Source organism: Azolla caroliniana, unplaced genomic scaffold (assembly GCF_043228905.1).
Source record: "Azolla caroliniana isolate FFs.n. ecotype wild unplaced genomic scaffold, voAzoCaro1.0.p SCAF_27, whole genome shotgun sequence".
Lineage (NCBI taxonomy): Eukaryota > Viridiplantae > Streptophyta > Polypodiopsida > Salviniales > Salviniaceae > Azolla > Azolla caroliniana.
This window is the reverse complement of record NW_028230462.1, coordinates 162,657-185,000: the sequence shown is the minus strand read 5'-3', so window position 1 is coordinate 185,000 and position 22,344 is coordinate 162,657. Positions and strand designations below refer to the sequence as shown.

General features: G+C 48.5%; 1 long non-coding RNA gene, 4 other non-coding genes and 1 pseudogene across 5 annotated transcripts in view; 5 read left to right on the top strand and 1 right to left on the bottom strand.

Moving 5' to 3' along the window:
• The window catches only part of LOC147849630 (uncharacterized), a 29,586-nt gene that overhangs the window by 3,099 nt on the left and 4,143 nt on the right, over positions 1–22,344 (top strand). The window lies entirely within an intron of this gene.
• On the bottom strand, positions 1,338–1,424 carry TRNAS-GGA (transfer RNA serine (anticodon GGA)). The gene has a single exon. It is a non-coding gene; the product is annotated as a tRNA-Ser (tRNA).
• LOC147849634 (18S ribosomal RNA) lies at positions 11,252–13,073 on the top strand (annotated as a pseudogene).
• Positions 13,718–13,791, top strand: TRNAP-UGG (transfer RNA proline (anticodon UGG)). Its single transcript has one exon. It is a non-coding gene; the product is annotated as a tRNA-Pro (tRNA).
• Positions 15,533–15,605, top strand: TRNAN-GUU (transfer RNA asparagine (anticodon GUU)). Its single transcript has one exon. It is a non-coding gene; the product is annotated as a tRNA-Asn (tRNA).
• TRNAY-GUA (transfer RNA tyrosine (anticodon GUA)) lies at positions 16,773–16,855 on the top strand. The gene has a single exon. It is a non-coding gene; the product is annotated as a tRNA-Tyr (tRNA).

The window sequence follows — 22,344 nt, the reverse complement described above, 5'->3', positions numbered from 1 at the left end:
TACAATGAACTGATTTCGGATTCGGAGGGCTTCCGAGCCGCCTCGGCGGTTAGTACTAAAAGATCTGGGCGGCGTTAGTCGCCAAGGACTGGCAAAATTACAAAAGGATCTGGGCGGCATTAGTCGCCAAGGACTGGCCAAATCAGAATAGCAAAATTCTTGAACCATCTCCATCAGTTCAGGAACCACACATTTCTCCAGATCATCGTGACGTACTTCCACGTATCCACTTAAGAGGAAGTCTTTTCATAATAAATGACCCTCGAAACCGTAATCGGTTAATGTACGGCGTAAATCAGGATAATTAGGAGAATGTAAACCAGACGTATCCCGCACTTCTCGCTCCCACCGGCCGGCTGATAGGGATATACTGATTACCAAACTTGCAGAAGTGATTTCATCTACACCAATTCGTACACGAATGCATGGGTTATATCAAATGCTTGGTGAGTTATAGACTACTCCGAATCTTCATTTTTGAGAAGGATAATCAACTCCGCGAGTATCGATCGGAATTCCAAGACGTATATTGATATGATACCTCGAAAACCACAGGAATTAAAATGGATAGTCCGGAGTGGCGCATAATATGCTTTCTTCCTTCGATGTTCAAAATCTATGTATCCGTTTGAAAACCGATAGAACAGTAGCAAATTATTTAAGTGGACTGCAAGCCATGATAAAGTTCAGGCAGGGTTTCATAAAAATCGTAGTGAGCATTGATTCTTTATAATCATGGCTGTTTAATCGGAGGGCTGAAACCTTAAGCGAAACCGCGTCGAGGCCGGTCATGAGATTCCGCCGTATCCCGGCAGCCTTATCATCAATTAAGGATCCCTACCCAAAGATTCTATATGCTTTTCGTTAGGGTTCCTTGATGGGCGGCTTTGGAATGCGTGCTGGCAACCGCTTCATCCGCGCCAAAGCGAAAAGGTTCTGGGGCCGTGGTGGGTTCGATTGATGGGCCAATCTTCTCAACTAGTTTTGTGCATATGAAGCAAACTTCTCATTCACAACGTTGGAAGATCGCATACCCGAGTACGGCGGCTGGGGGGGTTTGCTCTAAAGCCATTCCTACACCAAAAGAAAGGAGCAAGCCAAGGTTCTCATCACGGGCATCCCAGGGATTGTTATTATACGATAATCCTTGCATCACTCGTGCGAATCGCAAAGCCACCGTTTCCGGATGAATCATGCCTGAACGAGCCAGTCAATAGGGCGGGTGAAAGTATTGAAGAATCGTGAATTCATTTACCAAATTAATTGTCGACTTGCTGCTGAAGGCGGCGGCTTTAGGTTTTTTTTTCGATCAAATCGTGGATGGGGTATTCATGGCAAGGAAGGGGAGGGATTCGAACCCTCGGTAAACAAGAGTCTACATAGCATTTCCAGTGCTACACTTTAAACCGCTCGGCCACCCTTCCTCAGAGAGAGAAAGCCATGGAACAAAGGCAATTGCCAACGATCTTTCTATATACGAAATTTCGGGTTATAGAACAAATTTAGAATAATTCAGACCTCCGCCGGTGGTTAGAAGCTTACCTAGCGCTAACAGCGTCACAGGGACCAAATGCGGCCGGGTGAAGCCGGCGGTTCATGCGTTAGTGGACCGCAAACACAGATTAACTACATGGCCTAGCATTGGCAGGGACCCCTTCAAGTCGATAGCTTTTTGGCAGCAAGCAAGCAAGCAAGCAAGCAAGCAAGCAAGCAGGGTATATTAAGAATACAGAGACGGAAATGGCAATAGGAGCGGAGAACGCTATTGCAGCATTGTAGGGACTACAACATTGTACGCAAGTTCGAATTGACAAAATCAAAGCCTAGCATGGTTTTTTGTCGAGGCTATGCTTCGTATCCTGAAACCCAAGAATCGGCGAAGAGAATCTTGAATTTCTCAGGCAGGATTTCATTTCTAGCGCGAACTGATCAGAAGCCCGCTACGGATAGACCGTCGCTGGGGCCGAAGATAATGGTGGTCCCGTCGAGGCCGAAGATGGTGGTCCCGGGCCGAAGGTGGTGGTGCCGCGCTGAGGCTTCTTTCATTTCCCGAGGAAGAGTTGTTGCCCTTCTTGCTGATTCGCTGGGGTTCAAGTCCTTATTACTACCGCTGCACGCGGCTGCGCATTGACTGTGAGCTCATTAGCCGGCAGCTAAGCAGCAATCACACATGGAGAAGACGTGCCAGACCCAGAGATACAAAGGCGTGCGTGCCCGCTTCTTCCGCCGCGCGCGCGCGCCGGTTCATCCCGGAGGAACCGCAGAGAAGAGATGCACCAGACCTTGCTTGAAAGTTGCAGCCAGCTAGAAAGCTAGAACCGGCCGGCAGAAAGCTGCCAACAGCAGGCAGGCAGGCAGGCAGGCAGGCAGGCAGGGATGCAGCCAGCAACAAAAATGCGCCAGACCTAGAAACCAAAGACGAGCAAAAAAAAAGAAAAGGACAAACGAGCAGATATGAACACGGCCAACAGAGGGTATAGCAGAAGCCGCCAGAAGCAGCGGATGACCTGTTTCTACAAAAAAAACAGCTGCATATAGCAGAAGCCACTTCCAGGAAGATGCGGTGTAGAGCTGAACTGCGGACGGAGCGTGAAGAATTGTGAAATTCGGGAAGAATCTGTTACACCAAGTATCAGAATTACGAACACGAAAAGCAGCCAGCCGGACTGCAGCCATGCTGCGCACCTTTGGTGGAGCTGCGAGACAAACGTAAAGCGGCAGCTAACAGACTACAGTGAAGCTAGACTACAAGCCATTAGTAAACCCCGATGATTAGGTTCAGCTGTTGGCTGTGCCCGCGTATATCAATCCGTTTTTTCTGCTTGCTGTGATGCGGCATGAAACGATGAACCACAGAGACGATTTGCCAGCCAAGCCAGCCAACCGGGAAGCTAAACTACGAACCAAGACCGTGCTCATCCCTGCTCGTTGCCGAAGCTAACATGCACTGATGAGGAGTTGAACCTTATGCAAGGAGCTCCGTTAGCTCTCAGTACATCAAAAGAAATCAGTAAAGTAAGTAGAGCTCTTGCTTGCCTAAAACACAAAAAACAAGGTAAACTTTAATATTGGAAATTATTCATGTTATCTTTTACGATTAATATCCTACCTTACTGATCCAATTCTTCTCTTTCCATTTCTTTCACTTTAGAAGCACCCGGTAGGGTCTTGTATCTACTAGAGCTAGACCTTTGACTTCTATCTGGTTCTTCCTCTTTCTTCTACTTTGCTTTATTTTAGAAGCACCCACCTGCTACTTCCGCCTCATTTACACTAAAAATAGTATGCCGGCGAACGTGGAAATTCAGCTTTCCGCCTCTGCCCTCGTAGGTGAATCGATGGGCGGTAAATTGTCGTCTTCTGCGGCGGCCCGCATCATAGGCGCGTTGCTGCTTTCTGCGGCATCCTCGTAGGGTGAGTTGTGTTCTATGGTATACTGCGATATAGGTAAGGATTCTTCGGCCGAAATAATCTTATTGGATTATAAAACGCCGCATTAATTGTATAGCTCTGCGCCATTCGTATTTAGCGTAAGCTCCCTTCATCAGGGAGTCGAGTTCTTCAATCCGCTCAATATCTTCCGTACCCTCAGTCTGAGTTACACGCTCATTGATGTGCGGTTGATCTAATGCTTCAGCGGTGTCTGCTGTGCTTGCAGCACTTCCTCTTCTACTGACGATGTTGGTAAAATTAACGAATAGATAGTTATTGAGCCTTTGCATGTGCTTTTTTATTTAGTGTTTAGGTCTAATTAGTAGGCTAGGCGTTAACCTGCCCGAAGAGGTCAGACGTCCCTCTCCTGCTCGTTCTTCGTATCCATAACGATTTTGTTTCAAGTAAGGTTTTAGGGTTTAGTGAATGGGAATCCCTTTAGATTATAAATGTCCTGCGAGGCAAAAAACCTGGTGAAGCATCTGATAAAGCAGCTCATTTTTAGCTCATATTCTTCCTGGGCGAAGCGCCGCTCGTCTCATATTCTTTTATCCTCCCCTGAGTAGACTTCTACTAACTTCTTTTCTCTAAAAGGGAACAATTCGTTTGTGAGAATAGCCGTATTATTCTTTTTGGACGGAAAGACCTGCTTCACTGTTCCCGCTGTGGGATTGGCTTCGAGCTCTTCTTTCTTGCGCGGGCGGCTTAGGTGGAAGGTAAAGAGGGTCCCTTTCTGGTCATTCAATTTCTACCAAAAAGCAAGCAGCAAAGTAATCTATAAATTCTATCTAAGTTATAGGAGGAGAGACAGGTCGTTTTCCAGATCCTTCGACAACGAAAAGAATGGGGTTGAGAACTGCTGAATAGCTGGTTTGCCTGCACCGTACAGTTCTGGCTTTGACTTTCGGTCGATTCCCCATTACTGTAAACGTGGCGGAAACTGCCTGCGGTTAAGTGCCGGCACAGAACAAACATTTCGATGATAGAATGTCGGTTTAGTTTCCGCAGGCCATGCCGGTCGGATCGCCGTTCCGGCGGACCAAACCTGCCGTGGCTTTGCCTTTCCCTTTGCCTTTGAATCGAGTCTCGAAAGCAGCTATGAAACCGTGGGGGGCGACCCCTGCAGGACCTGTGCTGTAGGCCACCCCTAAAGCAGATAGAACCAGAATCGGATCGTGAAAGACTGATGGAACGAGTGACATGACCGAATGATTGTTTAGCTAGTGATAGATTTTACGGGTCTTAAACGTTGTATGCTTTCTTTTTGGGGTGTTGGAGTATTGAACTTTTATTTCCTCATCACCTAGCCCGGGATTTAGTGAAATTCTCCCTACACCTTGACTAAACGATCATTTCGAATGGACGACGCAGGAGAGGAGTCGCATCCTTTCTCCTTCCGTATCCGCTCTTGAAAATCACCGGCCCGCCCCTTCCACCCATCATAGTGCCCCCTCGTCCGTTACTTTACCTCAGTGCTCTCCTGCCCGCGTAACATTATGAAAGGGTTGAGAACAGCAACGGCGACGGTATAGCAAGAGAAAGCTAGAGAGAAAGGGCTATGGGAATGTGAAGGACTCCCTTCGTTGAAAAAGAAAGTGTCGATTGTCTATTCTTTAGGCACTCGCGGGAGACTAATCTCTCCTAGAGAACACGTGTGGGAAGTATTCGTTTCTAATAATCCCAAAGTCTTTAAGGTTTTGACCATTTTGTGTAACCATTAGGATGCTCCGAAAACACTGGAGTACAGGAAGGAAACACTGGTGTCAAAGCATTCTTTGGGAACCACATCCTGTTCTTCCTAGATGGATGATTTGCCCCGTTTGATGCCGTCGTGTGAAAGTTGTTTTCATGATTTAGGAATTCAACTGATTTTAGGTAATCCATCTTTATGTGGCACGACATGAAAGGTGCTATGAAAAACACGTAACCGACCGAATTACGTGAAATGGATAAATCAATCTGGTTAGGGCATTCTTTAGAACTTACTTCAGGAAGAATCATCCAGGGCTGCGGTTGCGGTTTCTTCTTTCTTGTATTCATAACTTTTTTCTATTGCTTTTTCGGCGAAAAGGCAAGCAAGTTTTACCTGACTTAACTGAAAAGCCATTTTCCTCTCTGCAAACTCCAGGAGAGAGTGGACTTCAGGAAATCACAAAGTGGGTCCCCAAGGAGGAAAGGAGGAGGGAACTTGTGAGGAAGTTTCCACCCTCCTTTCGGCCTCTGGGGTTAAACAAGACCCAGATAAAGTCAAGTTAGAGAGCCGTGTAATGGGCGACTATTCCGCACGGTTCGGAGAGCACAACTACGATCACTTCTCCTCGGCAGAAGCTTGACTCTATCTTTGAGCGCGGTAGAATGAAGACGTGTAGAAGTCAAAGTCTCTGGGATTATTGCACGTAAATCTGTCCACGAACCTATGTAAACAGGGTTAAAAGCGGTGGATAGCCTAGTCCCTATAGGTCGTGGTCAACGGGAACTGATAATCGGCGACCGACAAACTGGAAAGACTGCTATAGCTATTGATACCATTCTGAACTAGAAACCAATCAACGCATAGGGCACCTTCGATAGTGAAAAATTGTTTCGCGTGTACGTAGTGATTGGATAAAAACGTTCAACCGTGGCATAATCGGTTAAGATTCCCCCGGAAGCCGGTGCTCTGGAATATCTCATTATTGTTGTAGTCACGGCTTCGGATTCTGCTCTCCTGTAATTCCCGGCACTACATCCTGGTCGTGCTACGGGAGAGTCTTCTAGAGATCATGGAATGCACGCATTAATCATCTATGACGATCCCAGTAAGTAATCAGTGGCATATTGATAAATGTCATTATCGCCACGTTGACTACTAGGTTGTGAGGTTTCCCTCGGAGATGTCTTCTATTCATATCTCTGTTCATCGGAAAGAGCCGCCAAAAGGTTAGACTAGACTGGTGTAGGTAGCTCGATTGCTTCACTCGTCATTGAAATATAAGCTGGAGACGTTTCTGTTTATACTCTTATCAATGTCATTCTCATTACAGATGGATAAATCCTCCCGGAAACTGAACCTCTCTATCGCGGAGTTTGGCTCGTTATTAACGTAGGATTACTCGTTAGTTGTGTTGGGTCTGCCGCTTAGCCGAAAGCTATGAAAGCACTTCGTGGCACCTTAAAATTGGAGCCGGCATAACATCGTGAAGTTGCCGCTTCTGCGTAATTTGGGTCAGACCTCGATCCCGCTATTTAGTATTCGCCATATTGCGGCGCTAGGCTTACCGAGGTACTTAAATAACTATAATATCCCCTGATCCCTATCGAATGACAGATTGTAGTTATCCTCGCGGCGGTCAATGGGTTCCCGGACTAGATCCCTTTGACATAGATCGCTTAATATGAGAAGGAACTCCCCGACAAAATCAAACCACACATACTTGAGGGTATCAAGGAGTAAAAGCTATTGAGTGAAGAGGTGTAGAAAAATCCGGCTACGTTCCGCTAAAAAATTGCCAGTTCTCTATCATCAGTAACAACTGGTTCAGTCTAGTTCAAGAGATGGGGAAGGAGGCCCCCTCACGTAATTACTAAGGAGACCCTCCCTTTTGTTTGTAGGAGCGTTAGGCGGGTGAGCGGATAACGGCGGGAATTGAACAAGCCGATAGATCACCTAACCTAACCTATAGGTGGTTTGCGGGAATTGGCCCAGTTACCTCCTATAGAAATGCTTTGTTTGTTTGTCTTTTGGTAGGGACAGTCATTACGCGTAGCTTCGTTGGACACAACGACTGGCAACGGTTGATTTCGGCCGGCAGCTTCGGGGAAAGGTTTGAACCCATGGCTATGGCAATCTATTTTCTGGCTTCTTTTTTTCTAAAATAAATTCCGATTCGCTAGAGAGAGATCAATTGCTTGCTTGCTTGCGGGGTGGAGTAAATGGCCAACTCGTCAGGCTCATGACCTGAAGACTGCGGGTTCAAACCCTGCCCCCGCACTACATGTTGTCAACAGTAAAAAAGCAAATGAAGATTATTGTATAATAATCCATGCTTAAGAATGGGAAACTAACGTGACTATTCATATTGTCAATTCGTTATCATTCGTGTTGTCAATGAGACGGTGACATTCCAATGAAGCGGTTTTCATCATCATGAAGGCCTTCATGCATGCATGAAGAACCTGTTTGGTTTGATGAACATGCCGGTTCATCATGCTTGCTGTTTAAAATACTCGTTAGGTGGTTCCGCTTTTCTTTTGGGGAAGGCGTGCGTTTCAGGCTTGCAGGGAAAAGTGCCATTTCCGAGTTCAAAGATTGCTGCTTTAAAGTGGAAAGAAAAGTGCAAAGCATCTTCTTGCCAGTGATTCATCAAGATTGCCGCCGGCTCGGTTTAAAGTGAAAAGAAAAGTGCTGCTTTGCTTTGCTTTGCTGGATTCGCAGATTATGGCCAGAAGATGATATTGCCTTCTTGCATGATCCTTCTGAATTTTACCAACGGAATTTCGAAATTCCAGCATTCAATTCTTTCCGCAATCTGAGCCGCATTAAAGATTATCGTATAATAATCCATGAATATTCAGGCCTTCTTGAAAGTTCAAAAGAAGAACTTTGGTTTGGTAGCCATTTATATTACACTTTTTACTTAATAACCACCTGCGAATTGATGACATCCTTGTGAGGTTGGTAGCGATCGAAGGCTAAGTACCAGCTGTATTTGCACTTTCCCTGCTTGCTTGCTTGCTTGCTTGCTTGCTTGCTTGCTGTTCGGCGCCCGCCGCTTTTGTCGTTAGCACTCTTTTGTTCATTAATCAAGCGTTTCGTTCCGTCCGGGCATCTTTGTAAGACGTGAAACACCCGATCCCATTCCGACCTCGATATGTGAAAAGCGTTTTCTGCCATATGTACTGATAATTTTCGGGAGACGTGGTTCGACAGCCCGGACCCTTTCAAATCGTATATGCGATTGCCTAAAGGTCAGATGCGAATCTGATATCAGCCAGAAACAATGAAAAGGCGTACGACAACGCAAAAAAGCAAGCTATGGATGTGAAGACAGATTAGAACGGTAAACACACAATACCAATGATGCGTAAATCCCTGGCTGGCATGCATTATCGGAAAATCTGTTCCTCAACTCTTACGCTCGAGAGAGCTAGGGAACTTGTCAGGGAAATCTAAAGTGTTTAGTTAAACGAGACGCTAAGAAAGGAGGAAGGACGAAGCCCTTCTTGCTTGCTTGCTTGCTTGCTTGCTTGCTTGCTTGCTGCGGATTGTACAAACTTCGTATCGCACAGCACGGAAAGAGAACTCAAGAGCGTAAAGGAAAAAACAGAGGATGCAGGGTCATTTGGTAGACGTTTTCGTCGAAACAATGAATCCTCTGTCCAAGTACTCGACCAATTCTTTCCGCGCTTCTTCCGCATTTTACAAACGTCCGAAGATTATTGTATAATAATCTATGCGGGCTTCTTTTTGTCTCGGTTTTAAGCAGTCACAGGTTGAGTGGCGATCGCAGAACACTCATTAAGATTTTGTACGGTGTTCGGTAGGTTCAACTCCTACTGCATCGAAAAGAATGCATTGGATGGATGCCTGGGCATTGAGAGGGAAGGACGCTTCCAAAGGCGAAAGGCCATGGGGAGATACCGTCTGTGATCCATGGGTTTCCAATCGGGAAACCGTATCCAAGCTTGCCGGGCATGCCGTGTGCTGCGGCTCTGCCTCGGACTTGAGAAACTTAGCGAACTGAAACATCATTGTAGCTAAAGGAAAGGAAATCAACTGAGACTCCGTTAGTAGCGGCGAGCGAAAGCGGATTAGGCAAAGAAAAGGGAAGGGGCCCCAGCCCAGAAGGGCCGCTTTCCCTGGCCCCGTGCGGGGGAGAACTTGCAGTAGAGGGAAGGGTGGGAACCCTTCCTCAAGGAATTCTGAAAAGGTTGGAAGATCTGGCCAAAGAAGGTGATAGCCCCGTAGATCTTTCCTGGCAAGTTTGATTACCATTACAAAACGCGGATACCGTGTTTGAATAATGATCGCTTTACGTGACTAAGGGGGACCACCCCCGCGCCTAAGTATTCCTCAATGACCGATAGCGTACCACAAGTACCGTGAGGGAAAAGTGAAAAGACCCCGCCGTATGCCGGGAGTGCAATAGAAAACCTGAAATCCGATGCAAACTATCAGTCGGAAGAGCGAAGCTGAGAAAATGCGGCAAAGCCACTAATGTTCGATGGAACGCATACGCGAAGCTGAGAAAGCGCTGTAGCTTTCGGAGGCAAAGCCACTAATGTTCGCATACGCGAACCCTTGAGCGAAGCTTCGCGTTGTCGGCTCTCGCTTTAGCACTTTCCACCCTAACGGCGTACCTTTTGCATAATGGGTCAGCGAGTGAATGGGAACAGCGGCTTAAGCCATTAGGTGTAGGCGCAACGAGGTTGAATCTTCGGCGTTGTTTCTATTTGACCCGAAACCGATTGATCTAGCCACGAGCAGGTTGAATCGAGCTCTCCACAGAGGCCTTGGAGGACCGAACTCACGTATGTGGCAAAATACGGGGATGACTCGTGGCTAGGGGTGAATCAAAGAGCTACGACTCCGCCGTTCCTTTGTTGAAGTCCGAAGGACCACAAGAAGAGGGAAAAGGAGTCCTCCTCTGGCCTTTCGCCCCACAAGCGTGCGAACGCTTTTTCAATAACTGGCTCATAACGGTGAAACCAGCTTACCCTTTGAGAGTAATGGCCACACCGTGGGAAGTCGTGAAAGCTTCTCTCCCTTTATTGCGGTCGAGTGCCCCAGCAAGCAAGCAAGCAAGCAAGCAAGCACGCCCTCAACGACGAGGAATAAAGCGGGTCAGGCCCCAAGATGAAAGCAGGTCAAGTTTGGTAGGCGGTTAGCTAACGCCAACCCGGGTTCAGCAAGCAAGCAAGCAAGCAAGAATGCGCCAGGATAGGTGCCCCGGGACCAACACTTAAACAGTCCAGGGTCCCACCACCAAAAGGTCTTGTTCCCACTGTCCTCGTTGCTTTATCTCGTATTCCAGAACCACCTTGTTCTTAGGGAATCTCTCTCGTAGCTACGAGCTAGCTCATTGACCCCGTAACGACTGATTCGAAAGATGAGAGCATGATTGTTAATGCCAACACGCCGGTTCTCACTCCCTTCGGCCGAATCCATCTCGAACCAAAGGTTGGTTCTCCGGCCATATGCACCAGTGTATCGAGAGCTGCTGCTTTTCAGCGAAGAAAAAAACTAAACTTTAGACGGGCTTCGTGATGTTTATGCTTTTTCATTGGAGCATCTATGAACATGTGAACACTGCTGCTGGCCCGACTGAAATTCACTTACGTAACCTTCTAGCCGAGGTCAATTTTGTCACTGAGATTGTTGTTCTAGCTAGGCCTTCTTGCTCTCTGGAGCCAAGTGAAGCGCAGTGATCATTGGAATGCAAGGCCATGAACATGACGTAAGGGAAGGCCGAATCCATCTCGAACCAAAGGTTGGTTCTCCGGCCATATGCACCGGTTCATCGTAACCGTTCGAGAGCGAAAAAAAAAACTAAACGCAGAAGCTAGACAATTGCGGCGCGGCCCAACAAGAAAAGAAAAGAAGCGGATTGACGTGGCCGCAGTCATTCGACCTCCCCATGCTATCTGAGTGGATGCACCTCACCCTTCCACTGGCTATGCGGGGACTGGACCAATGTGATCTCGCCTTGACGTTGGCGGTCCGGCTTATGGAGAAGAGACCAACTGTGGTGTGGCCTTCTCCAACCAAGAGTCACACCAAAATTCAAATATTGCACATGAATTCATCAACCTGCCTCGTATGGCAGAAATTGACCAAAAAACCGAGTTTGATCCTGGCTCAGAATGAACGCTAGCGATATGCTTAACACATGCAAGTCGAACGTTGTTTTCGTCTATAGAACAGTTGAAGACAAAGTGGCGAACGGGTGCGTAACGCGTGGGAATCTGCCAAACAGTTTGGGCCGAATCCCAAAGAAACGAAAGCAGCTTTGCTGCTTGCTTGCTTGCTTGCTTGCTTGCTTGCTGCTTTTCGATAAAGCTAAAAAGCGCTGTTTGATGAGCCTGCGTAGTATTAGGTAGTTGGTTGGGTAAAGGCTGACCAAGCCGCAGATGCTTAGCTGATCTTTTCGGACGATCAGCCACACTGGGACTGAGACACGGCCCAGACTCCGTAGGGAGGCAGCAGTGGGGAATATCGGACAATGGGCGAAAGCCCGATCCAGCAATATCGCGTGAGTGAGTGAAAAACGTCGCGTTAGCGAGGAAGGGCAATGCCGCTTGTAAAGCTCTTTCGTCGAGTACGCGATTATGACAAGACTCGAAGAAGAAGCCCCGGCTAACTCCGTGCCAGCAGCCGCGGTAAGACGGGGGGGGCAAGTGTTATTCGGAATGACTGGGCGTAAAGGGCACGTAGGCAGTGAATCAGGTTGAAAGTCAAAGGCGCCAGCTCAACTGGCGGAATGCTTTCAAAACCAATTTACTCGAGTGGGACAGAGGGGAGTGGAATTTCGTGTGTAGGGATAAAATCCGGAGATATACGAAGGAACGCCGAAGTAGCGAAGGCAGCTTTCTGGGTCTCTACTGACGCTGAGGTGCGAAAGCTTGGGGAGCAAACAGGATTAGATACCCTGGTAGTCCATGCCGTAAACGATGAGTGTTCGTCCTTGGTCCGCGGATCGGGGGCCCAGCTAACGCGTTAAACACTCCGCCTGGGGAGTACGGTCGCAAGACTGAAACTCAAAGGAATTGACGGGGGCCTGCACAAGCGGTGGAGCATGTGGTTTAATTCGATACAACGCGCAAAACCTTACCAGCCCTTGACATATGAACACTTGACGTATGAACACTTGACATATGAACCGGTGTGCTTGTCCTTAACGGGATGAAACGAAAATTCATACAGGTGCTGCATGGCTGTCGTCAGCTCGTGTCGTGAGACGTTTTTGGTTAACTCCTATAACGAGCGAAACCCTCGTTTTGTGTTGCTAAGATATGCTGCTCCCAGAGGATCAATGTCATCATTCACCCTCGGCAAGCAGGAACATAGAACATGGGCTGGCTTCCGACGAACTTGAGGTTCCGACGAGCGAGCCGGTGGTAAGTGAGCCGCTTCATCGGTACCTGCCCATGAATCTGTGTTCAGTCAGCGGTTAGCCAGGATTGATGACACTCCCTCTGTGCCGATGTTGCACTCACAAGAGACTGCCCGTAGTTCTACTATGGAGGAAGGTGAGGATGACGTCAAGTCCGCATGGCCCTTATGGGCTGGGCTACACACGTGCTACAATGGCAATTACAATAGGAAGCAGGGCCGTAAGGCGGAGCGAATCCAGAAAGATTGCCTCAGTTCGGATTGTTCTCTGCAACTCGAGAACATGAAGTTGGAATCGCTAGTAATCGCGGATCAGCATGCCGCGGTGAATATGTACTCGGGCCCCGTACACACCGCCCGTCACACCCTGGGAATTGGTTTCGCCCGAAGCATCGACCAGAGATCACCCATTACTAAAGTGTTCCATGCCGCCGTTGAGTGTGGCCCATTTTGGTATTGGTGGTCTTCTTGGCGCATATCACGGTTGGGTCAGTGACTGGGGTGAAGTCGTAACATGGTAGTCGTAGGGGAACCTGTGGCTGGAGGGAATCTCAAAGGGAAGCGCCAGCGTCCTTTCGTTAACTGTACTGACTTGATGAAGTTAATTCCAAGTTGGGTAAATGCCGGCCCGGCCCGGCCCGGCCCGGCCCGGCCGGATGAAGCGCTATGCGCGAGGAGGAAGCGCTTCTTCATGAAGCGCATGAAGGGATTGAAACCGTAGACCAATCGCGGATGAAGCGGTTAACAGTTGAGCTACCAGCGCGGGAAGGGAAAATGTACGGTTAGTATCATATACATTCTTTGACTTTCGAGCCGCCTCATGACCTGTGAGACGTTAACTATTCAAAGACCCCAGCTGCTTGCTGCTTTCTTCGAGATTTCATGAACCTCGCTAAAGCCTAAAGCAGCAAGCAAGCAAGCAAGCAAGCAAGCAAGCATTGGAGTTCGAAAAACGTATAGATCGAAAGACGACGACAAAGCGAAGGCCTTCATTGCATTGCTGCGACTTGCTTGCTGCAAGGACATAAGACTTTCTTTCTAGGCCCTTTTCCCTTCCCGAGATTGAGTGATGAGAGATCGGGTGCCAACCAAGCGGCTTAGGCGCTAATCGATAGCTTACGCCGGCCCTCAACCATTACTGCTGGGGATGGCCCACGCAGCAAGCAAGCAAGCAAGCAAGCAAGCAAGCAAGCACGAGGTGTAGCGCAGTCTGGTAGCGCATCTGTTTTGGGTACAGAGGGCCATAGGTTCGAATCCTGTCACCTCGATTATTGCCGTGTACTGGGCGGGTAACCTTTCGCTCCGTCCTTTTTCCACGTCTTTCTCTGCGCTTCTTGCGGCTTCTTGTGGCATAACTCTGTCCACGGATCAAACAAGCATTGTAACCTGCCTGCCTGAAACTTCTCTGAAGACATGACCTTCTGAGTCATCTAGGCATTCATTTTGAAACCCGGAAATTTCGTATATAGAGTTGTGAAGACTATGCCTCCTATAGATAGTAGGAAATGGTTAACCCGAAGGTCCTAGGATTGAGAGGAGGTACTACAGATCGTAGTGCTTTAACCTCTTGCCATAAGCATCTGGCTGGGTGTAGAGTTGATTCAAGCACGTCTTCATCAGGTTTTCAAAGCCAAGTCCCTTTCGTCTAGTGGTTAGGACATCGTCTTTTCATGTCGAAGAAACGGGTTCGATTCCCGTAAGGGATAACTTTCTTGCTTGCTTGCTTGCTTGCTTGCTTGCTTGCTTGGGGAGGCTAGCAAAAGGTCCCTAGCCTCTTCGTTAGAGGGTTGAGCAAGAGGTCCACAGGACCCCAAGGTCCCGTAGTCCCCACGATGAGTGAGGGCTGGTTTCTCGTGGTTCAGAATGTAAACATCCCCCGCTGAACCCACCGCATCGTCTCATGTGGGTGTCTTAACACTTTCTGAATTGCCGACGACAAGACAATCTGTTCGTTGATCGAAGTCTTGAGCGATTGGGGGGTTCAGTTGAAATTTTGCTTGCCGGCTGACTGACGTTCTCAACAACCAACCAACGATGGGCCAACGAACGAACGAGACCATATGCACCGCGGCATTCCCCTTCCCCGCGCGCGAGCCTTTTCATCCGGATGAACAAATTCGTCACTCAACGGCGGGCGGTCAATTCGCGTAGTTTTTATTTTGTGCACAATCTAACTCTTGTGACCGAAAGCGTGCTCATGTCAACGAGACAAGTGCGCCGGAAGAGTCACTGGAGGAGTAGCGAAGGTGCGTGCCGGAGATCCCCCTTCGACTGATGAGAGCGAATCAAACTCTGACGAGCAAGCAAGCAAGCAAGCAAGCAAGCAAGCAAACCTAGGACTTGTAAGGGACGAGAGGGGAGACTTCACATGGAGCGCCCAGGCTTACCGCCTAGAAGCCGGTTCATTATATCAGACCCGCTTCATCGGTTCCCCACAGCATATCAAAATCCTCATCGCCGGTCGACCCGCCAATCTCTTCTCTTGAGGAGAAAAAAAGGCAAGATAAACCCTCGAAAAGGAATGCAGATCCGCTTTCATCGAGTTAACCTTTCAGAAAGAGATCGGCGCTCGTCCCTTCAGTCGCAAACCGAAGCCCGCTTCACCATAGATGGTGTGAAAAAGATCGATATATCGGTCATGTAATGACCTTGACCGCTACGCTTGATTAGATACATATTTTCTGCTGAGATAGATGCTGGGATAAAGCGCAAAGCTCTTTCTCAGCTTCCGCTCCTACTCGTGCTTGCTGGGAAAGCGGCGGGCGCCATGTTATTTGGTTGGTGAGAGGCGCTTCTTCCGCCGGCTACAGACAGAAAGATTTCGGTACTGGCCCCCTATAGTATAGTCTGGTAAGGAAATTTAGTATATAGACGCGCCATTCGTTTAGCCAGCTTCCAGTCTCTATTCACTTTGAACTCTTCACAACTCCATCACCCTCTTATAGAGATAGGGAAAAAAGGGGGTTGCAGGGCTGGCTTCATTCGGGTCAATAATACACCCGTTCTCGTTTCGGATTAGCTCAGTCGGTAGAGCAGTGGACTGTTAATCCATGGGTCGCAAGTTCGAGTCTTGCATCCGGAGAAAGTAACTGAAACAAACATGAGAATTGATCGACTAGAGCTTTTAAATAGGCCCGCATGAAATGAACCGGCGATAATCAAAAAAAGCCAGTCATATAGGATAAATGGTAAGTAGATTGAATGGCAGGTATTGGTGAAAAGCCAGCCGAAGAAACGACGAAGAGTTGCTTGCTCCGCTTCTTCCGTTCCGCATGAGCCGGGTATTGGTGCTTTTATAAGACGTGATGACCTTATCGATACCACAAGGATCTGGGCATGGCACCTACGAGACGACGACAAAGATGCCCGACGGACGAAGATTCTCAATGGGATTGTTGACCAAGTGTCTCTCTCGAGAACAACAACGGTCCGCCATTTCTCAGGGATCCCCCGAACCACAGCTCGCGAATGGTAACATAGGATAGTAACGGCCAATCAATTTACATTGCTTTGTGCTCTGTTCGGCTTTTTCATTGATTTGAAGGAGAATTCGCGGGCGGTTTAGTTTACTTTAATCAATTAACCTGCTTCCGAGTCCAGTTCAATTATATGAACTTCCCTTCAATAAGTATACCCGAACTCAATGATCGAGAATACATGTATGTTATGCCTCGTAACAGATACGATACCACCTTCTTTACGCCTTTTTCCTTCTTTCTAAAGTGTCTTTGTTCGCAGTGTGGCGTCTTTTCTGTGTCGGCATATTCTGAGAGAGGATCCTAAGCGCATCTTTCTAACCCGCCCGAAATGGGTAAGGAAAGAAAAGGTGGGGGTTCCTAGAACAAATCCAGTGGGGACAGGGCCTGTAGCTCAGAGGATTAGAGCACGTGGCTACGAACCACGGTGTCGGGGGTTCAAATCCCTCCTCGCCCACAATAATAATAATAGGGAGAACGAGAAGTCACCTTTCGCTTCGTGACGATTCTATCGAGAAGGACCGAAGCCTTGCTCTCGAGGCAATTATTTCAAAGACTTCGAGCGAGTGTTAAGCTGCTTGCTATTTCGCCATGACATTTCTTAGAAGCTCCGAGCATAGGTGTACCGACGGCATTCAACATGGCCTCTATTTGTTTGATTCCTTGAACCTCTACTTGTTCGATTAGTCTATTGGAAGGGGTTAGGACGTGTAGATTAATCGATTTCTCTCTTCCCAATCGCTCAGAAAGTCAGTCAAAGCTTACTTTGAACGGGGAGAGTGGCCGAGTGGTTAAAAGCGACAGACTGTAAATCTGTTGAAGGTTTTCTACGCAGGTTCAAATCCTGCCTCTCCCACCCAATAGGTTAGGTCTGAAAAAGATTTACGCTTTCACTGTTGTTAATGGATAGCGAAACGTATATCTGATGCTTTGCCTAGGCTAGAGAACTCCGCTCGTACCCTCCTCTTCCATGGAAATGAAACGAATTGACCTTTCCACCAACCATTTTCTCCCTCAAACCAACTTTCCTAAGGAGGGCGCCACTTCGGTTCGGAGGGCTGCTTGCTTTTGGGCAAGCAACTTTGGTCGTCTTTCGGTATAGTGAATACACCCCTCTGTCCGACCCGATTAACCCTGCAAACATATTCGTGGGATAGGAGGACCCAGAAAGGGCGGGCGTCCGAGCCGGGGATATTAGGGAATGAATCTATCCGTGTGTCCACGGCATACAACCGCAACTAAAGCGAAAAGCAGCAGGCGGGAAAAAAGGGGGCGGACCCCCACCCCGAAGTGAAGAGATTCAATGAGACCACTCGAATACATAGACAACGTGCCATTTCATGAGTGACTAGGAAAAGCAGAGAAAGGTATAAGAAGAGGAAACTAATCGACGAGAAACTAATAGCTAGTAGCAACGATTTCTCAGGATCCATTGGTTTATATAGAATCCATCTTTTAGGCGTATCGAAATACATTATTTTCACCAGGCGTATATAATAAAATGGAGTGACCCCCAGTGTCCCAGGGTACCTAGTCCCCCTAGAACCGCGGGAGACAGTCGCCCATCATACGGCTCACCCACTCAACTTGCTTCGGATGTTAGTTCTGAATCGTTCAGGTTCAGATAACTCCGCACGCATGAACCGCCGTTGGCTTTACGAACGAAGGAGCGGAGCAAGAAAGCTATAGCGCTTTCTCAGCCAGCGATGCCCACTTCAACAGCAGATTGGTCCTTATTCTCGAGGACTTATTTTCCTCCCCCATCCGCAGGGTCTTCGGCTCTCCCCTTTCATTCGGGGGGAGCGGGAGGGATACCGAGGGAAGGGGCGAGCCTGCTTATCCTCCCCTGTTTGATCTCCTTCAGACCACCTGCGGCCCTGTTCAAAAAGCTATGCATCCAAAGATTCACAAGGATCGAATCCCCTGTCTGAACTCTGTCAGACGCATCCAATGGATCCAACAAAAGGGGGTTAAGCAGAGTGAATACGTAGAGTCTAATTCACCAAGGCTTTTACTATTTAGGCCCCTTCCCGGCTACCGGATCACTCAGTGCTTTCCCCTAAATGAAACCAAGACAAAGGGGTTCCTTTTAGGTAGGCGGGTACTATGGACCTTCTGCCGTCCATCGCAGAGCCCGCTATGGGAAGAGCGCAGTAAATAATCAGGAGAGGAACATTTCTATACAATTGGTAGAAAAAGAAACAGATACGTATAGATAGATGGATGTATCTATATCTATCTACCTATATATAGCAACGCCGCTTTCAATCTTTTCTTTGCGCACTCTTCCTTGCAAGCACTCCCGGAGACCTGCCAGAAAACACTGTCGCTTGGCCAGCTTCACTTCTTCTCTCGAACTTGATTAACTTGGCCAACGAACGAACGAATAAGGCCTGTAGGGCGGGCGCGAAGCGGTTTTCATCATCATGCATGAAGGCGCGCGCGCGCGCCGGTTCATCATGAAGGCCTTCATGATGAACGCCTTTTCTGCGCTTCGCCGCTTTCTAAGACGAATTGTTCCTCTTGGATGGACTTCGCCGTTATTCCCTAAGGGCTGTATTATCATATCGAGATGCCGATTTGTTCCCTGTCCCCAGCAGCAGTGATATGGGTAATCTGCTCCGTCTGTCTTCGTCCGGCTTGCGTTGTTCTGATCACCGGCAGGGGGCACTTCAGCAATCGCGCGCTGTAACTGGCTGGGAGTCTCATCACACTGAAGGATACTTTGATTTACGGCAACTTAGGTTCATCTCGTGTAGTGATAGCGGCGGACTCATACAAGGATCTTGGGTAGGTTCATGAGATCCTAGCGGCACCCCCTCACTTGCCCTTTCGTAGATGCGTTCTCTCCATCTGTCCTGCGACGTTTTGGTAAGCTACGCGTCCGGTGCACGACCCTGCCTGCCTGCAGGTCTCTTACACTGACTCTAGGCAACCCCTTCCGGCCGCCCAACGACTGATGACACTAGTAACTACCCCTATTAAAGCTAGTAAATAAGCCCCACAGCTCAGGGCGGCAAAGAACAAATGGAATTTGCTACGAAAGCCGGCTAACGGGAGTATTCCTGCGTATAGAAACATAGTAACGGACGGAGTAATAGCTGAAATAAGATTAGTTTTGGCTAAAGCGCCTGAATCCGCTATATATTTGACACAGGTTTAACGTAATGCTAAAACTGTAGCGAATACATTAATGATCATTGATATATGAATAGAGATACCAATTAGTGGTGATTAAATTCCTTCTGTGATTCCACGTGAAAAACCGATTGAAAGATAACCTACATGTCCAATAGAGCTATAAGCTGAAAGTCTTTTTACTTCTTTTTAGGCCATAGCGGCCAGTGCTCCTAGGATCATGAAAGCGATGCTGCAGAAAAGGAAGAGTTGTTACCATGTTAGATCGTGGAAACTATAGGGAGAAACACATAACATATTGGCAGGAATAGATATTTTAGGTGCAATGGGAAAAAATGCTGTAACCAGAGTAGGTAAACCCTCGTATACATCAGGTGCCCACACATATAGGGTCGAAAGTAAATCATTAACCGAGCCGTGCAGCAAAGAAAGCTGTCGTTCACTCGCTGTTTGCCTAGCGAAGAGTTCAGAGAATTCCCGAATGACCTACTACAGTGCTCCCCGAACCGTACGTGATAGTCGCCCATCATACGGCTCTCTAACCCTACAACACTTGGATTAGATATACCCGAGAGTCCGCCGCCGCTTTCAGCCATTCCACACGCTGTCGGATAAGGTCACCGGGAATTAATTCGGCAGTGGATTTTGGACGGATAAAACCTGCTCAGTAAAAGCAGGTATTAGATAGATAGACCCCTTCCTTTCCGTTGTTGCCAGTGCTTTCTCAGGCCGAGAAGAGAACAAGGCGCTTTCTTTGGTTTTCTCCGCCGCAGGTGAAGATGGCGTACTACCATCCGGCAGGTTTCCTTGAAAGAATGAAATTTGTTAGTTCGCTCCGCGAGCAAAGGCCAAAGGCTTTGTTCGGGGTCAAAGACCCGCGCGGCGCGCTCCTGGTTATCCCTTTCCTGAACGGAATGAGGTGAAGGAGCGTTTGCTGTGCCCCACTTCCCCGCCTTCAGGCAGGTTTTCGAGCCGCTCTTCTTGCCGGCTTGTAACATAAAGGCCGAAGTGGCACGCACGGAATGCGGCAGTGGGTACTAAAGGTCCTATGACTTCCAGCCGGGGATCTAGCTCACCGTTGGATCTCGCCGATACAGCCTATGGTTTTGGTGTCTCGGGATATCGTTTCGTTAATTGTCCCCAAGCCAAGCAAGGGGTTGAGTTGAGTAATCGGCTTTCATGCAGCTGTTTCCAGCTCCTCCAATCTAGACCTTGTCGCTGCTTAATCTCGACAGGCAGGAAGCACACCAACGCGTTTCCACTGTGCTTGCTTGTGGCACAGGTTAACCAGGTGGCCAGTTGACTGGAACTTCGATTCGCCAGGCGGGCGGGCTTCTCTCGTGTGACACTATAGAAGAGTTCGCGCGGTGCCCTTCACCTCCTAGCCCCCAACCGCGCTTTTGTAACATGCTATAGTCTCACGCTCTTACGAGGTAGTGATGGGTTCCACGCTCCAGCAGCATAACATAAGGCGCCCCGATAGTACTGAGATTGGCCGCAATCTGCCGGTACCCACAGGCCGTCTTACGGCCGCTCGAAAAGAAACTGCAGTAATCTTGGATAAGAAACCTACAGCAATGAATGGGATCCCCATAAAGATACCACTAGATTGAGCACTGAGCAAAGTGATTTCATATCCAGTGAAAGTCTTGGCTGATTCTTCAAAGTTAGTGATTCCAGTAGACCCATAGATCATAGAACAAATAGGGCGACATAGGCTCCCATCCACACTCCACGTATAGACGCGAACCCCCTCGTAACCGTACGTGCGACTTTCACTGCATACGGCTTGCACGGACACTATTGAACCTATCTCATTATGAGGCCTTCCACCTCGATCTTCATTTTGGAAATAAAACTGCGGGCATCGCATCGGGGGCGCGCGCGCCCTCAACGTTCATTACGTTAAAGGAATGGCGCATAGCGCTTACCAGCCAGGGGCGGGGCTTCAGCCACTCAACTGAAGGGAAGGCCGGCAGAAGGAACGCCTCTAGTAGCTCTCCCCCCATTCTCACCTTGTTCTAAGGACCACTTGTTCATGATGGTATTTGCATAAGGCTGAAGGCTTACGGTTTATAACCTATAAGTATCTAATAATCGGGTCGCTCTGCGGCGCCTTCGCTGCGGACACGATGGATTTCCACTGGTCCTGCGCACCCACCGCTTCATCCGGGCATCGTTCATTAAGCGGCTTCATCGGCGCGGTTTTCATCATGCGGGCGTTCCGAGAATGCCTGCCTGCCGGGGGAACCGAGGCAGAAACCTTGGTTCCCCCTTGCTAACGTCAGGTATATGTTGAAGTGTCTTGCGAAACCTTATCAAATTCCGGTTAAGCGGGAGACTGCACTCTTTTTTGTTGTTCCGCCGCAAGCAAATACTGTCGACAGTATTTCAGGTGTAGATGGTTGCCCTTTCGTCTAGGGGCGAGGTAGGCCATCAGAAGGTCCGCGCGCGGGCGGCGCTCTCTGTAACTCTGCTGCTGGCTGGCTGAGAGCCAATCCATCTTCAGTTTTTCCTCGCTTAACACATTGATAATGCCAGTATCATATTGCCCGTATCGTGGGAATGATTTAATAGGAGAACGCCGCCGGCCCGGCCCGGCCCGGCCCGGCCCGGCCCGGCCCGCCGCAAGGTTGGTTTGAAGAACGAAGGTTCTACAAAATAGAGAGCAAAGAATACGTACATATTCATATGTACATAGATATATCTATATAAGTGGATCGAATATCTTGTTTGACTGAAAAGTTTTACGAATCTTTCTCTCTCTTCTCGGAAGATTGAAGTTCTGAATAATTTCCCGTGGCAGGGGTGGGGTGTGATCATCGGATGTTTCCGTAAGCAGTAAACAGCAAATCTTTATCCAAGACCATGTATTGGATAAAGCTGATAGTGCACGTGATCGGGGCCGAAGGCCTGATTCGTTTGGTAGATTTGGTCAAGGTTGTTGCGTACCCCGGAGCGATCCGTAAGTGGTGTACGGAAGTTCCTACGATCGAGTGTTCCTAGCCCCTGTGAACATTTTGGTGAATGTCTTAAAGAGGGCCTCTCTAACCGGTAAGGTGGGTGTCCACTTACTTCGGCCATTCCTGGCTTGTCTTCGATAACGCCTATCCCGGGAGAAGTCGGGACAAGGGCACTTGAGGGATCCTCGGCGGGACCCAGGAGAACATGTAGCGCTGGGTTGGGGTTTAGTGAACCAACTAAGGT